Raw genomic sequence first — 17140 nt, 5'->3', positions numbered from 1 at the left:
CTCCAGCTGCTCTCACGAGATGCCTGCTTCAAGGAAATTAGTGCTGGGAGTCCCTGGTCTGTCTCCAGGCCTACCAAGACAGCCCTGAGGTGCCTGTCCCACCCAAGAGTGCCTCTCCCCCAGCCCTTATGAAGGCATCCTCTGTCTAGCACTCCCCAAAGCCCAAGAACGGTCCCCTGGGCACCTGCAGGTGGCTGCCGAGGCTTCTCCAAGAAGACCTCGCCACATGGGCCTCAGCTGCGTGCAGGCCTCTCCTCCCAGGCTGAGAGAGCACTTGGGGAAATCACAGCATCCCTTGTGTCTGTTGACCTTCCTCCTGGGATTCCCCAGAAGTACTCAAAGCCCGCCTCCCCTGCAGACAGCCACTCCAAGCCCTGCCTCTACCCTTCCCTCCCTCAGGATGAGCTCTCCCCTGAGGGGGATCCACAGCCCGTGCTAGCAGTGGGCTAGCAGACCACCCGGCACTCCGAATCCTGGGACCCCCCCCCCACCCCATGCGCTGCTGGCCACTGGGAGCACTCAAGACAGGGAGGTAAGCCAGAGAGACTTGTGTTTTCCTTTGTAAAAAAAAAAAAAAAATATATATATATATATGGGAAATTGAAGATGCTGTTACAATGTTATAAATTATAAGTTGCAATTTTTTTAAGTGAAAAAAAAGATTTCCGCAAGCGAGATAAGGTGGTATCAGCAGCACAGCACCACCTTCAGCTGTTAGCACTTTGCAGCTTGAAAGTGGCTTGGCTGGCCTTTTATCACAAGATTCACCACCAGCCTATGAGACGGGAGTCAAGATTTCCCCCATTTCACAGGTGAGTAAATGGAGGCTCAGAGAGGTTGGGTGATCTGCCCAGGGCTGCACAGCTAGCACAAAGAATGGGAATCTAAACATTTTGGCTCCAACATACTGGCTATATCAAGCTGCTGACAGCCTTTTTAAAACTATGAAGTGTTACACAAATGTCAGGCATTAATAATTATTATCACTTCCACCGTATGGAGCTTGGCTTGAAGCCCCTGCGCAGCCCACACTTCAGCTCTGCCGCGCTGCACACGCTCCTCTTTCCACTCGCCTGTCCCCAGCTGGCCCTCGATGAAAATGCGCCATCAGGAGTGGGTAGAGCTATCTTGAGAGTCTCCTGGCCAAGGCTCCAGGCTCCCAACAAAATGTGAATCCCCGTCTGGTTTTACATAAGTCTTGTACTGTCTGGCTTTGTACTGTCCTGACTCCGAGTGTGTCCAGAAACACTGAGGTCTCGCAGGGTGCCTCCACTGTTCCAAAGGCAATACTCATGTAGTGGGACACACGGAATGGATGAGGGCAGCCTGTCTGATGCGGCGTGAGGCTCGGAGGTGACCGCCCCTGGAGGATGCTCCCGTAGGCATCTCGATGGCTCAGAGCCATTCCAGCTTCTCAGCACAGAGCTTTAATGCTTCCCCCATGGTTAGCTTTTGCTGGAGCCTGAATTCCCTCTTCTAAAGTGTTGGGAGAGATGCAGCAATGTAGAAGACAGGGAGTAGCAAGTGGGGGAAGGTTCTGGGGATTGGGAAAGTCAAATACTCCCTCAGAAACATTTCAGTGTATAAAGGCTGAGAAACATATGGATTGAATTTTCCCAAAGAATACACAAAGAATTTAAAAATTAAAGGGCTAGGGTGGAGGTTGGATTTTTTTTTTTTTTTTTAGATGATTGGCTGTTTTTCCCCCAGAGGATATTTTGGGGAATTTTATTGGCAGCCAAACCACTTACAGCATCCTGAGATATTAACCAGACATGGAGTCATCCAAGTGACCTATCACCCAGCTCGGCAGTTTAGCAAGCTGTCTGTCTCTCCCTGTTTCTGAGCACACATTCCTGCCTGCTCCACACCCAGAGGCTGAAGAGATACAAGATGACTGCAGGTATTTCTACTGCCAGTTGGTACCCTTTGACTGTGGTCTGCAGGGACTGGGGGTCACCCAGTGTGAGCTCCAGAATATTGGCTAATAAAAGTCAGGCGGTTATGATGAATCTGGCCTGAACTTCTCCATGGTTCAGTTTCGTCATCCGACAAATGGGAATAATAAAAGCGCTTCTCTCATACTTAATTACTAAGAATTAAATGGACATGTAAAATGCTTAGTTCTGTGCCTCGCAAACTTTGGCACTCAAAAAAACTGTAATAAAAATAATAGCAATTCTTATTATATGATATGTACATATATATCAATACCTAGCGTGGAGTTCTTCAGGACATTATGAAGGCAACCAAAGGATTCATTAACTATTCATTAGATATTTCTTGAAGGCCTGATGTATCAGTCAAGGTCAGCTAGGTTATTTTGCGATAACAAACATCCCCATTGTCTCAGTGACTCAAAACAACAAGGCATCTTTCTTGCCAACATTAGGTACCTCAGGTTGCAGGGACTCAGCTCCACCCAGCCCTAAGGGGTGTGGGCAGACGTACAGCGTGAAGGCCGCAAGTCACACATTGACTCCGGAACGCCCGTTTTGGAGGCAGCACATGTCACCTTTAATGCACATTTCAAGAGCCAAAACAAATCCAACGGCCATTTCAGGGGAGTGGAGAGAGTGTGGTTCTACTCTGAGCCAGAAGGGGCAGAACAGGAAGAGGCAGCAGAGACAACGAAGGAATCTTATCAACCAGCTGCCCCTCTCGGTGCTTGGGATGTAACAGAACAAAACCCTGCCCTCAGAGAGCTTATCATCCAGTGAAGGGAGAAAAAGAATAGACACAGTAAACTGAGGGCTACAGTTTGTTTCAGGGTTTTTATTTTTATTTATTGGAGCATAGTTGAATCACAACGTTGAGTTAATTTCAGGTGTACAGTATAGTACACCTGTACAGATTCAGCTATTCATGCATGCATGCGTGCTAAGTTATTTCAGTCATGTCCAACTCTTGCGACCCTCTGGACTGTAGCCTGCCAGGCTCTTCTGTCCACGGGATTCTGCAGGCACAAATACTGGAGTGGGTTGCCATTTCCTTCTCCAGGGGATCTTCCCGACCCAAGGACCAAACTTGGGTCTTCTGCGTCTCCTGCATTGCATGTGGATTCTTTACCACTGAGTCACCAGGGAAGCCCTATACATATATTCATTCTTTTTCAGATACTTTTCCCATACAGGTTATTACAGAATATTGAGTAGAGCTTCCTGTGCTATATAGTAGGTCTTTGTTGGTTATTTATTTTATACATAATAGTGTGTATGTTAATCCCAGTTTCCTAATTATACCTCCCCACTCCCTGCCCCATTTTCCCCTTTTGTAACCATAAGTTTGTTTACAAAAACTGTGAGTCTGCTTTTGTTTTGTAAATAAGTTCATTTATATCATTTTTAAAATTAGATTCCACATCTGAATAATATCATGATATTTGTTTTTCTCTGTCTGACTTACTTAGTATGATAATCTCTAGATTCATTCATGCTGCCGCAAATAGCATTATTTCATTATTTTTAATGGCTGAGTAATATCAAAATATTTCAAGCTAGGCTTCAGCAGTATATGAACTGAGAACTTCCAGCTGTACAAGCTAGGTTTTGAAGAGGCAGAAGAACCAGAGATCAAATTGCCAACATTAGTTGGATCGTGGAGAAAGCAAAGGTGTTCCAGGAAAACATCTACATCTTCTTCATTGACTACACATTAAGCACCAACTGTATACCAAGACGGAGAAGGCAATGGCACCCCACTCCAGTACTCTTGCTTGGAAAATCCCATGGACGGAGGAGCCTGTTAGGCTGCAATCCATGGGGTCCCTAAGAGTTGGAGACGACTGAGTGACTTCACTTTCACTTTTCACTTTCATGCATTGGAGAAGGAAATGGCAGCCCACTCCAGTGTTTTTGCCTGGAGAATCCCAGGGACGGGGGAGCCTAGCGGGCTGCCGTCTATGGGGTCGCACAGAGTCGGATATGACTGAAGTGACATAGCATAGCATAGCATGTACCAAGAAGCATGCTAGTTCATTTCAAGAACTTCTGCTGAATCAGCTACAAACCCATCTATATTAGTCAATCTGTTGTTCAGTCATTAAGTCATGTCTGACTCTTTGTGACCCCATGGATTGCAGCACACCAGGCTTCCTGTCCTTAGTCAACCTAGGCTGTCATAACAAAAGACCATGGTCTGAGTGGCTGAAACAATGGAAATTTTCTTTTCTCACAGTTTCTGTAGACTAGAAGTCCAAGATTAGAGTGCCATCAGAGTCAGATTCTGGCGAGGTTCCTCCTTCTGGCTTGCTGATAGCCCCCTTTCTCATTGTGTCCTCATGCAGTGAAGAGGAAGAGAAAGAGGGTGCTCTGGTGTCTCATCCTCATCTTGCTGCTGCTAAGTCACTTCAGTCGTGTCCGACTCTGTGCGACCCCATAGAGGGCAGCCCACCAGGCCCCCCCCTCCCCTGGGATTCTCCGGGCAAGAACACTGGAGTGGGTTGCCATTTCCTTCTCCAAAGCATGAGAGTGAAAGTGAAGTTGCTCAGTCGTGTCTGACTCTTCACGACCCCACGGACCCCATGGATGGAGGCTCCTCCATCCATGGGATTTTCCAGGCAAGAGTACTGGAGTGGGGTGCCATAGCCTTCTCCACATCCTCATCTTATAAGGGCACTAATCCCATCATGAGGGCCCGGTCCTCATGACCTCACCTAACTATCTCCCAAATTAGATTAATTATCTCTCTTCTGGCACATGGGCTCAGAAGTTGCATCTTGCAAGTTGCAGAGTAATGGCTTGTTAGCTGTGGCACAGGGGTTCAGTTGCCCTGGAGCATGTGGGATCCTCCCAGACAAGGGATAAAACTGGTACCCCTTGTATTGCAAGGTGGACTCTCAACCACTGGACCACCAGGGAAGCTTTGTTTTCTCTTTTGTAATGCCAAACGTGGGGTGTGGAAATCATGGATGACATGGGGCACCCTTGTACTTGTGCCCTAACGTCTCCAAGGGTACCATACAGCCAATGACCTACCATCACATTGATGGTTACAGCTTCAACCTATGAATTTGGCAGGGGGACACAGACATTCAGTCCATAACACCATCTAACCAGGTCATCATCTGCAAGATCATTTTTAATGAGAGTCCTCATTAAGGTCCATGCTTCAATTCAGAGTGTATTATTGCACAGATCCTGCAGTCTGGGGACCACACTAAAAGAAATGAGACCATTTCTTTGCTGAAGGCTTACAAATTGTGTATTTAATAATCTTCTCAAAAGGTTTTGCCAAGTTTCAGATAGGTTGGTATTGGAATCTACCTCTTGTCCCAGTTTTTGAAAATTGGTTTAAAATCTACCCATCTCCTGGCATCTCTTGCCTTTTCCAAGACTCCTCGAAGAGGACCAATCAGAGTTTGGGGATATTCTTTGCAGGTTCTGCCCATGCTCTGGGTGTATCTGAACTAGGTTAAAGGTGCCAGGAACTCCCTTCCTTGTGTAACTGGATAATTTCTTAATAATTTCTCCTTTAAATGTCCTGATCCCAAGATTGGTGAAGGTAGCTGCATCCTTATGTGTTCCTTTCTATGGGAGTTTTGTACAACGAGGTCAACAATAGAAGTACTTACTTGCTTGTCTAGTCCAGAATTGGTTGGAGAGATTATGATAAATACTTTCAATCACAATTGGAAGAGTAGGGGACAGAATTCCCTGAGGCACAAAAAAGAATCATCAATCAAGGTGCGAGGTAGCAGGACTGAGCAGTGAGGAGGAAGTGAGAAGTCCTGGGTGGTTCGCTGCATGGTACCCTTGGAGACGCTAGGGCACAAATACAAAAGTGCCCCGTCTCATCAATGAATCCACACCCTACATGTGGAATTACAACAGAGAAAACCAGGCCTCCCTGGTGGTCCAGTGGTTGAGAGTCCACCTTGCAATGCAAGGGGCACCAGCTTGATCCCTTTTCTGGGAGGATCCCACATGCCCCAGGGCAACTGAACCCCTGTGCCACACGAACAAGCCCTCACTCTGCAACATGCAAGATGCAGCTTCTGAGCCTATGCGCCACAACTACCGAAGCCCGTGCATCCTAGAGCCTGTGCTCTGCAACTAGAGGAAAGCAATGAAGACCCAGTACAGCCAAAAATAAAGAAAGAAATAACTGTTAAACAACAACAACAGAAAACCTTCAAGGGATCACTCTGAGTTCAGACAAGGAGGATATCAGCCACGACCATAATGACCTAGAGTTGTGTGACTTTGAACAAGTTCCTCCACCTCTCTGGGTCTCAGTTTCTTCATCTGTGAAATGGAGGTGTTAGTGTTATTTGTCTCAGGTTTTGTCATGAGGATTAAATGAGTTCCTGTGTGCAAATACTTACCGCGGTGCCTGGGGTCTCCCGCAGACCGCCAGCCATGAGACTGAGCCCCATATGACTGCAGACCCAGTAGACATCACATGGAGAAAAAGCACCTCTCAGGCAGGCCCAGTGAGCCCACAGAATCATGAGATAATACAATGGGCTTTGGTGGCGTTTTTTTTGTTTGAGGAGTGGAGGTTAGTATATTAACTTTTTTTTAACTGGAGTCAAGATATATACTGTGCTGCCCCGGCAGCTGGGTGGTAAAGAATCTGCCTACCAGTGCAGGAGATGAAGTTTCCATCCCTGGATCTGGAAGATCCCCTGGAGAAGGAATGGCAACCCCACTCCAGTATTCTTGCCTGGAGAATCCCATGGACAGAGGAACCTGGTGGGCCACAGTCTGTGGATCACAAAAGAGTCAGACATGACTTAGCGACTAAGCAACAACAACGAAACGTACATTAACAACAACAAAAATATACATTACATACAATTTATCATCTTAACCTTTTTACGTGTACCGGTCGGTGGCGTTAACTGCGTTCACATTGTTGTTCCACCATCACCACCATCCAGCCACAGAATTCTTCTCATCTTCCTAAACTAAAACTCCATCCTCATTAAACACTAACTCGCTGTTGCCCCAGCCCTTGGCACCCGCCATTCGACTTTGTGTCTATGAATTCTACTACTCTACGTACCTCATTCGAGTAGAATCACATAGTATTTGTCCCTTTGTGACTAGACTATTTCACCAAGCATAATGTCTTTAAGTATCATCCATGGTATAGCATGGGTGAGAATTTCCTTCCTTTTTAATTTCCTTCCTTTTAAATAATATTCTCTGTATGTATGTGTATACCACATTTCCTTTATCCATTCATCCATGGATGGACACTTGGATTGCTTCTACCTGTAGGATATTACTTAAGAATAATACTGCAAGGAACATGTGTGTACAAATATCTCTTCAAGTTTTCAAAGTTTCAGAGTAGAAACCCAGAAGCAGGATTGCTGTATCATATAGTATAATAATTCTATTTTTCATTGTTTGTGAAACTGCCATAGTGTTTAGCATAGCAGCAGCACCATTTTACACTTCCACCAACAGTGCACAAGCGTTCCAGTTTCTCCACATCCTCACCAACACATACTGTTTTCTGTTTTTCAGGGTTTTGTTTGTTTTGATAGTAGGCATCTCAGTGGCTGTGAGGTGTTGGGTTGGTTTGTTACGCAGCGGTAGGTAACCAAGACATTGCATTTGCAGTCCCGATGCTTCCCTAGCTGCCTAGTTACCGTGGGCTCTAACATGCCACACTGACCTCCCCACACAGTCTGCCATCTATTCTTTCCAATTTTTCTTGCTGCCTGAGAAGTCTAGAGTAGGTGGTCCCTAAAGAGACCATTGGAGAAGCATATTGAGAATTTCCCCCAACACTTTTTTCTGAGGAATTAGACACCCTGCCTCCCTGGACTTACTGTAACATTTTGGCATTGGCTTGCATAGGAAATTCTGAAACTTCAAGGTAGAACTGGGTTTAAGGCCATGGCTGGCCACCCTCATTTACCATTGTAGACACAGATCTCATACCCCTGAAGTCTTGTATATTTCTTCATGTGTTCACATATAAATCTAACTTTTCACTGACTCCCACATGCACATGTTCAGATATAAGGTCAGACCTTTATGACACAATTACAGTGAAGTTCAGCCAAGGTCAATCTGGCTGGCTGCCCTGGAGCCCTCAGCAGACCTGCAGGCTGGAAGAGATGCCAGCCCGGTGGAAATAGAAGGGAAGGTCCTGGGTGCTGGGATCTCTTGAACAGCTTTCATAAGCCCTGTGTTCAGGCCTCTTCCCTGCTGATTAAACCAGAATCTCTGAGTGTGGAACCCAGGAATCCACATTGACTGGTGACTCCTACATATACCAGCCAAGTTTGAAAACCAAAAAATCTTCATCTATCATCAAACATGGGCCTAGAGCAGAGATTTTTTTTTAAACTGGGGCCAAGTTCACATGAGATAAAATTAACCATTTAAAGTGTATAATACAGTGGCATTTACTACATCCACCATGTTGTCCAACTACCACATCTGTCCAGCTCATTTTCAGCACCTCAAAAGGAAAACCTGTACACCTCAAGCTAGCATTCCCCGCAGCCCTTGGCAATGGCTAGTCTGCTATTTCTACCCAAGCCGTGTCCTTTACTTGGAGAGCGCTTCTGCACATGTTTACCAGGTGATTTGGAAGATCAGTCAAAGTGCCCAATCTTCAGAGTGGCATGAATCACTCCCTCATCTGATTTCCCATGAAACCTTGTGCACACATTCTGCTATTTGTCTTATTTATTGGAACTTATTCATGGGTTCGTCTTTTCACACTCACATTGGAAATTCCCTTACAGAAGAGTCAGATCTGCACCAGAAATAGTAATAATAACAGAGGCACCACTAAAAATATTTGCCAGCCATCACAGACTTAGAGAAAGAACTTATGGTTGCCAGGGGGGAAGGATTAGGGGTGGGGAGAAGAGTTAGAAAGTTGGGGATTGACATGTACATACTGATATATTTAAAATAGATAATCAACAAGATCCTACTGTATAGCAAAGGGGAAAAAATTATTTACCAACCAAAAAAAAAAATCTGTTTCTGTGGAACCTAATCTGGATATTTCATATAAATGGAACCATATGATGTGACCTTTTGTTTTCAACTTTTTTCACTTAGCATATGTTTATCATGTTGTAGCATGTATCAGAACTTCATCCCTTCTTATACCTGAATAATAATCCATTGGGTGGGTAGATGACGTTTTGTTTATCCACTCATCAGTGGAAGGATATTTAGGTTGTTTCTGCCTTTTAGCTACTAGGAATAATGTGGCTTTGAACATTCATGCACAAGTTTTTGAGTATCTGTTTTTTATTATTTTGGGGGTCTATATCTAAGATTGGAATTCCTGGATCATATGGTAATTCTATGTTTAACTTTTTGATGATCCACTAAACCATCTTCCACAGCAGCTGCGCTATTTTGTATTCCCACCAACAACCTACGAGGTTTCCAATTTCTTCACATCCTCCTCGTCAACACTTGTTATTTTTCATTTTTCTTTTTTTTATTATTACAGCAACAATAGTAGGTGTGGAGTGGTATCTCATTGTGGCTTTAATTTTCATTTCCCTAATGACTAATGATATTGAGCCTCTTTTCACGTGCTTGTTGACCATTTGTATATCTTTGGAGAAAGGTTTATTCAAGACCCAAATATTTCATATTCCCCAGTCCTCACAACTGAAAGAAAAGGATTGTGCGTGCTTTTAATAGATGAAGAAAAAGAGACTAAGAGAGGTTAGGTTGTCCCAAATCCAACTGGTGATGGAAAGCGAGGTCTACCTGACCCTGAAATTCACACCACACACATGCCCCAAACATCTGAGTGTGTGGATGCTAGTGCCAAGTGAGAAGCTGCAGAGTGTGGAGGAGGGGTGAGCACACAGCACTGGAGCCCCCACGGAGGTCTTCAGGTGGGAAGTGGGGAGAGGGTTCCACATGGATTTGCAGTGGCAGAGAAAGACACAGGGTAAGGGGCAGGGCATACTGAAGGGGACCCCGTGGCCAGGTCTGTGTCTGCAACAAAGAAAGACACGGCTAATGTGTACCACTGTGAGCTACTTGAGTTTCATGCTCTGGGCTCCCTTGGGCCCCAGTAACTCTCAAGCTTGGCCATACTCTGCTCCAGTTCTGGATTCTGGGGTGGACTCAGACAGGCCCAGCTGATTCCAGGGTCACACAACTGGAAGCAGTAAGACCGAGCCCTGCACAAGCCACCAACCGCAGCTGCAGGGAGCCTGGAGGTGGGAGCCGGCATTTCTGTTAAACTTCCAGCTTCATCAGAAACCAGTGCCAGAAAATGGCTTTGCAGCTCTGTGTGTGTGTGTGTGTGTGTGTGTACACGGACTCCAATATGGGCCCTTTAAGAATCCAACCTCCACCTCTAAGAGGTGCAAATTGAAATTGGGATGAGGGTCCATGAGGTGCGAGGAGTTCCGACAATCTGAGGCTGAGGAGAAATAAGGACCAGAACTGCCCTCAGGCCCTGGCAGGCAGCCTTCAACTCTGGAAATGATGCTGAAATATTTAAGCCTCTCTCTCCTGGGACTTCCTGTTTCCTATTTGGTCTCTGGTTTCCAAGCAACACATGAATACCCTGCCCCAACTCCTGAAACGTTCAGGTCTCCAAGTGTCCCTCTTAACGCTGAAGTGCACATCTGTAATGAGTTTCCGATCTGCGGGGTCTCCCATCCATTCTGCTCTCTCCGGAGGACAATAGTAACCGAAGATGCCTTGTGGTTTGAGTGTGTGTGTGTTTGTGTGTGTTTCCCCCTTTGTAAGTTCCTTCAGTTTAATAAATCCTGCAAAGTCAGTTTGGCTGGATCTGGTGTGGGGGTGAGACAGGAGATTTAGGGTTTGATTTAGTAAAGAATTGAGTCTTGGCAGGAGCCCAGCAGCGCAGGGAGAAGGTGAGGGAATAAGTAAGCAGAGTCGACCAGCTGCTGTGCTGTTGGCTGGAAGGAGAGAGGAGCTGCTTTTGCTTTGGGTGACTCTGATGGGCTTCAGGGGACATGAAGCCCTCTTTTAGACGCATGGAGAACCCGGTTTCTGAGTCCAGAGTGGCTGGCAGGGTTGCAGTATAAAAGTAAGGGCGGTAGAAATTTGGGGAATTGCCTTAGTTTTTGTTTTGAGTACGAGAATACAAGATATATAGTTTTCAAAGTTGAATAGCACCTCAGGGCTTATCACAAAAAACAAGCAAGAGTCCTGAGCCACTTCTATCCCCTTCCAAGCCCCTAACCCCAGGGACAGCCACCTTTATTTCCTATAGCTATTTTTTAATGACCCTCCATATTGAACAGATTATCTCTTAGTTTATTTTTCATTTTAGACATCCTTTATTGCCTTCTACAGAGAAGGCAATGGCACCCCACTCCAGTACTCTTGCCTGGAAAATCCCATGGATGGAGGAGCCTGGTGGGCTGCAGTCCATGGGGTCACTAAGAGTCGGACACGACTGAGTGACTTCACTTTCACTTTTCACTTTCATGCATTGGAGGAGGAAATGGCAACCCACTCCAGTGTTCTTACCTGGAGAATCCCATGGACGGGGGAGCCTGGTGGGCTGCCGTCTATGGGGTCACACAGAGTCGGACACGACTGAAGCGACTTAGCAGCAGCATTGCCTTCTACCAGAAAAGATAAGGATTTATCTCTCTACACATCCCTCCACACACATACACACACTTCTACTCTCTCACCTTACAGTATGTTTTGGTTTTTTGGTTTATTTGTTTTTTTAATTTTTACAACATTGTGTTGGTTTCTGCCGTACAACAAAGCAAATCAGCCATAATTACACAGTAAGATTTATGGCAGTTTTTGAAAATCAGTATTCAATATTTGTATTATTACTAGGTAAATACCCAGCTGAGGCTTCTGGCCGCAGATTATGCTGCTGCTACTAAGTCACTTCAGTTGTGTCCGACTCTGTGCAACCCCTTAGAGTGCAGCCCACCAGGCTCCCCAGTCCCTGAGATTCTCCAGGCAAGAACACTGGCATGGGTTGCCATTTCCTTCTCCAGTGCATGAAAGTGAAAAGTGAAGGTGAAGTCGCTCAGTCGTGTTTGGCCCCAGATTATACTTTCCCATATATACAGCTTCCTCACATCTGCCCCACCCCTACATTGACAACTGCCCCTTTTGTTTGCTTTCTTCTCTATTAACCTATGATTAATTTTCCTGCAAAATGCACTGTGAGCAGACCTCGGACAATGGGCCACTTTTGTGTTTTCTCTGAGACACCAGCCTTGACTCTGACCTGGGCCTGACAGAACACGAGGGGCTGTCAACCAGGGCTTGGCTTCAACCTTACCCTGGAGGTCCCTGTCACCACCCTCCCAATATTCTTATACATCCAATGTTCCCTTTCTTGGCTTCCTCCCTCATTTTGCTGGAACTCCTGCTCTAGTAGCTTCCTGAGACCAGGCTGCCTGGGAGGTACATCGTCTTAAAGCCTACAGGTTTGAAACGCCTTTAGTCTGTCCTTCCGAGATTAAGAGTTTGGCTGGAAATAGAAGCTGTGACTGGAAGGCATTTCTCCCATTATTTTGAATATATCACTTTTTTGTCTGCTGGTTCTCAGTGCTGCTGGTGATGAGAAACCTCATCCCTTTCTCAGTGCTGCTGGCGATGAGAAACCTCATCCCTTTCTCACTACTGATCTTTGCTGTGAGTTTATTCCTCGACTTCATAGGATCCTCTCTTTATTCTGGATGTTCTGATGATTCAAGATTAAGTACCTCAGGTTAGCTCTATTTTCCTTCTTCTTGCTGGTGCCCTGTGGGACCTTTCAAGCTGGTGATTCATGGCCTCAGACCCTGAAAATGTTTCTTGTATTAGTTTATTGATAACATCCTCCTCAATTTCCCCTGTCTCTCCCACTGAAACTTCTCTAGTGTATGATGTTTAACCACCCTGTTTTCCATCTCTCTTTTTGTTCTACTTTCTGAGAGATGTCATGAATTTACATTCTATCCCTCCTGCTGAGTTTATTTTGACTATCATATTTCCAGAAACTATTTCTTATTCTCTGGGTGTATATGCTGTCCTCTCTTTTGTGGACCCTGATCTTTCTGAGGATCATTATAATCATTTAAGTTTTCTTCTGTGCCTTATATTATCTTTATTTCCTTAATTCCTTTCCTGAATTTCTGTTTGTTTTTGTTTGTTTGTTTTGTCTCCATCTTTAAACATTGGGGGTTATCTGGTATGGATAAAAATACATAAGCCAAAAGAGCAAAACATAAATAAGCCTCCCTTTAGAAGCAAAATATAATTATATATATATATATATATATATAAGCTCCCCTCTTAAGGAAAAAAATTAGGTTTTCTTTCAATAAAATACTTTGCTAGGTAAACTCACTAGTGTAAAATTTAAAATCCAAATCAGATTGCATTTTTCTGTACACTATATTTTCTGTTCTTAAGAAGTCCTGACACTCAAGGAATAGAAAATAAGAAAACTTGTGTTAAAACTTTGTTTTCTATTTAAGAAACACATAGAAACACCTCTTATTCTTGAATTAGTCATCAGATTTGTGAAACCTTATTTTGATAATTATGTTATCATAAATTTATGACCACGTGAATACTATTAGTGGTTCAAAATTCATGTAAGCCTTTTTTCATAAAAAGCATGGTTTTCAAAACTCAATGTAAATTCCTAGCAGATAAAGATAATTCTACTTGTTGTCTTACTTCTGCAGTAAAGCAATAGTTATTTTAAATATGCATAGGCATGCCTCACTTTATGGCACTTTGTAGACACTGAGGTTTTTACAAATTGAAGATTTGTGGCAACTCTGCATTTTTCAGTGATAAAGTATTTTTTAATTAAGGTGTGTACATTTTTTTTTTTAGACATTATGCTATTGCACACTGGATAAACTACAATGTAGTATAACCATAACTATTACATGCACCAGGAAACAAAAAAAACTGGTTTTTTGTACCAAGTGACTTGCTTTATTGTAATATCTGCTTTATTGTGGTCATCTGGAAATTCCCTAGCTCTGAGGTATGCCTGGACAGTGTTTTCTGAGCATTTTTCCTAAAGTTTGAACTTAAGGCAGAGTTTGTGTTTGTTGGTTCCCTGATGATTTTCTCCCACTCTGGTGACCCTGGGCTGCCCGGGGGTGACTGGGTGGTGGGTCTTCTCTGAGTATTGGGACCGGACGTGGGGGCTGCAGGAGCTCTCCACAGAGTGACCAGGTTGAGATCTGCTTATTTTGTTGGGAGGACCCAAATTTCAGTAGCTGTAGGTCTTTTCGCTCAGGCTCATCAGTTTTTCCAGAGAAGAACCCTCCAGTTGCTGGCCTGGAAGTACCTTCAATTGCTGGACTGCTCAGATCAGGGTGGAAAGAGGGCCCTGGTGCCTCGGAGAATAGTGTCGGGCCTTTCGGTCAATTGTCTCGCCTTCAGCGGGTGCCTTTCTCCCCGTCTGCTGGGCTTTGTGACGTGGAAGGTAGTCTGCTGGTCTGTTTCTGTAGTGAGTAAACTCATCACCCATGGGGGTGAGGGCAGGAGAGGTGGGTTCCAACTCTCCCTGTGTGCTCCGCTGCAGTTAGTCTCTTTTTAAAGTTGTTGACATCTCTTATCTTTGTCTTTGAGAGTTTACACATTTTGTATTTTTTTCTTTCTTTCTTTCCTTTTTTTTTTTTTTTTGGTGGCCACACCATAGGCATGCCGGATCTTAGTTCCCTGACCAGGGATTGGACCCATGCCCTCTGAAGTGCAAGCTCTGAGTCTTAACCACTGGACCACCAGGGAAGCCCCGGTATTCCTTGATGAAAGTTCTTAAATAGAGTTTGAGGAGGGAAGAGAGACATACATATGTTTTCAATCCATTTTGTTTAACCCAAAGTTCTCATTTTTCTTTGGGGATGACCAGAGATTGTGCCCATCAGACTCCAGCTCCTTCATGAATGCCTTCCCAACTACTCATTTATTCACTTATCTATTCATTTATTTAACCACTATTTTTTTCAGTGTCCCAGCTTCAGAGCCTAGTGGAACACTCATGTAGACAGACAGAAGCCAGTGTGACAAGGCTCATACTTCACAGATATGGGACTCAAATCTGGGTTTTTGAATCAGACCCAGAGCTCTTTCCATATGAGAATCCAAGTTAAAGAGTCATATATACAGTGCGCTCCGTACTCACATGTTCCACATCTGCAGATTCAACTGACTGCGGCTAAAAAGTTGTGCTTTTTTTTAATTTCCAGAAAGTTCCAAAAAGCAAAACTTGAATTTGCAGTGTTCTGGCAACCCTCTGTATAGCATTTACATTGTATTAACAACTAATATACCTAGCATTTACACTGTATTAGGTATGATAACTAATCCAAAGATGATTTAAAGTACATAGGAGGGGCTTCCCTGGTGGTCTAGTGGTTAAGAATCCGTCTGCCAATGCAGGGGACACGATTTGATCTCTGGTCTGGGGAGATCTCATATGCCACGAAGCAACTAGCCCTGTGTGCCTCAACTACTGAGCCTGTGCGCCCTAGAGCCTGCATGCTCCTCAACAAGGGAAGCCGCCGCAGTGAGAAGCCCGTGCACCGCAACTAGAGAGCAGCCCCTGCTCACCACAACCAGAGAAAGCCTGCACGGCAACAAAGACCCAGCACAGCCTAAATAAATATATAAATAAATCCATCAGGAAAGTACATAGGATATGCATAGTTTATATGCACACATTATACCGCTTTATATAAGGGACTTGATCAAGGGATTTGGGGATCCTGGGGGCCCTGGAACCAATCCCCAGTCCCCAGTAGATACTGAGGAGTGGAAGTGATTGTACTGCCTTCCAAAGCCCTGAGCTGGGCAACACAAAAGAAGCTTTCTTCCCTCTGGAGAAGGCGAGCACTCCGCTCTACAGGGCGGGAGGCAGTGGGGAGCTTGGCGGTCATGAGTACGGAAACAGTGGTTGTAGGTTCATCTGTCATGGGTGCTCTACCAGAGCCAGGTCATTGGACAACCCCCTAGACCCTTTCCAATTCTCAATGCCTTACTTCAGGGCAACCCATCGACCCAGACTTGAATCCTGTGCCCTGAGCTGAGATTTCCGCTTGGAATGACATCTACCAGGAGATACTAGGTGACCCTAGCAGCTCCCCCAGCAGTGTCCTAGCCCATAAAAGTTGATTCTCTCAGTCCCCTGACTTGAAACTGGATCCTCACTAAGACTGGAATACTGTTTCCAAATTCTTGATAGGTATTTAACTTCAGCATTCAGGAAGAAGAAATTGAATTCCTGGGAATTCTTAGAAATTTTCCAAATCATGTTATTCTTGAAATACTTTCAACATTCTTCAAGTTGTTGTTCAGTCACTCAGTCTTGTCTTACTCTTTGCAACCCCATGGACCGCAGCACACCAGGCTTCCCTGTCCTTCATTTTCTATGCTCTTTACTTATTATCATGCATACCTAAAATTTTTTGTTTCATATATAAGAAGTGTTAAGTTCAATGGTATTAATGAAGAATCACTGCCTATATAGGTATTCACGAAGAATCACTGCCTATATAGTGAATATTCAAATACAGGAAAACAAGCGCATGTTTTGGGCTGTGCTGTATTTGGATAATGTAACATTCAGATCTTCTAGCAAGGTAAACAGTGCTACACAAAACTGTGTTAAAATTGCCAATATAGCGGACTTAGTTTTGCTTTCAAAACTTGCTATTTCTTGGAATACTACTCATAGGATTTGAAAAAGGTGTACAAACTATATGTACCTATTTATTTATTTTGTTTGCAACAGTAACTCAAGCGCTAGACAGGGCCACAAACACACATTCATATCATAACAGCTTTAAGCAAGGCAGACTATATAGTGACCACATCTCTCCTATGGCTTCCCATCCCTGTTCCCCAAAACATCGACCTTTGCCATCAACTCAGCGTTATCAGCACTTTCTACTTCTGATTTCGCTAGATGTCAGTGGAATCCTTCACACCAGTCACATCTCTGTGTTGGTTGTTAAGCTTCAATTCTCATAGGAGAAATGTGATACTTTTTCCTGTTTTATGGATTGATTTTTCTCAGGATTCAGGATTTGGAAAAGCATACTAATTTCCCAAGAAATGCCCAGAAGAAATGTCTGCATAGAAACAGTAGGCCGCAGTTATTTTTTGCCTTATTTCTAAAGGAAGCACCTTGTTAAACATAATAATGTCAGATGAGAAATGCAAGGGAAAGG

The 17140-nt window shown here is 44.3% G+C and overlaps 1 long non-coding RNA gene across 2 annotated transcripts in view; it reads left to right on the top strand.

Moving 5' to 3' along the window:
- Window positions 1-17140, top strand: part of LOC123333650 — a 35710-nt gene that overhangs the window by 1112 nt on the left and 17458 nt on the right. For both annotated transcript variants that reach the window (XR_006551078.2, XR_006551077.2), the window contains exon 2: window positions 400-532. This is a non-coding gene — a long non-coding RNA (uncharacterized LOC123333650). The remainder of the gene's footprint in view (window positions 1-399; window positions 533-17140) is intronic.

This window comes from Bubalus bubalis, chromosome 5 (assembly GCF_019923935.1).
Source record: "Bubalus bubalis isolate 160015118507 breed Murrah chromosome 5, NDDB_SH_1, whole genome shotgun sequence".
Taxonomy (NCBI): domain Eukaryota; kingdom Metazoa; phylum Chordata; class Mammalia; order Artiodactyla; family Bovidae; genus Bubalus; species Bubalus bubalis.
Note: the sequence above shows the minus strand (reverse complement) of the source record. Positions and strands in the feature narration are given on the sequence as shown.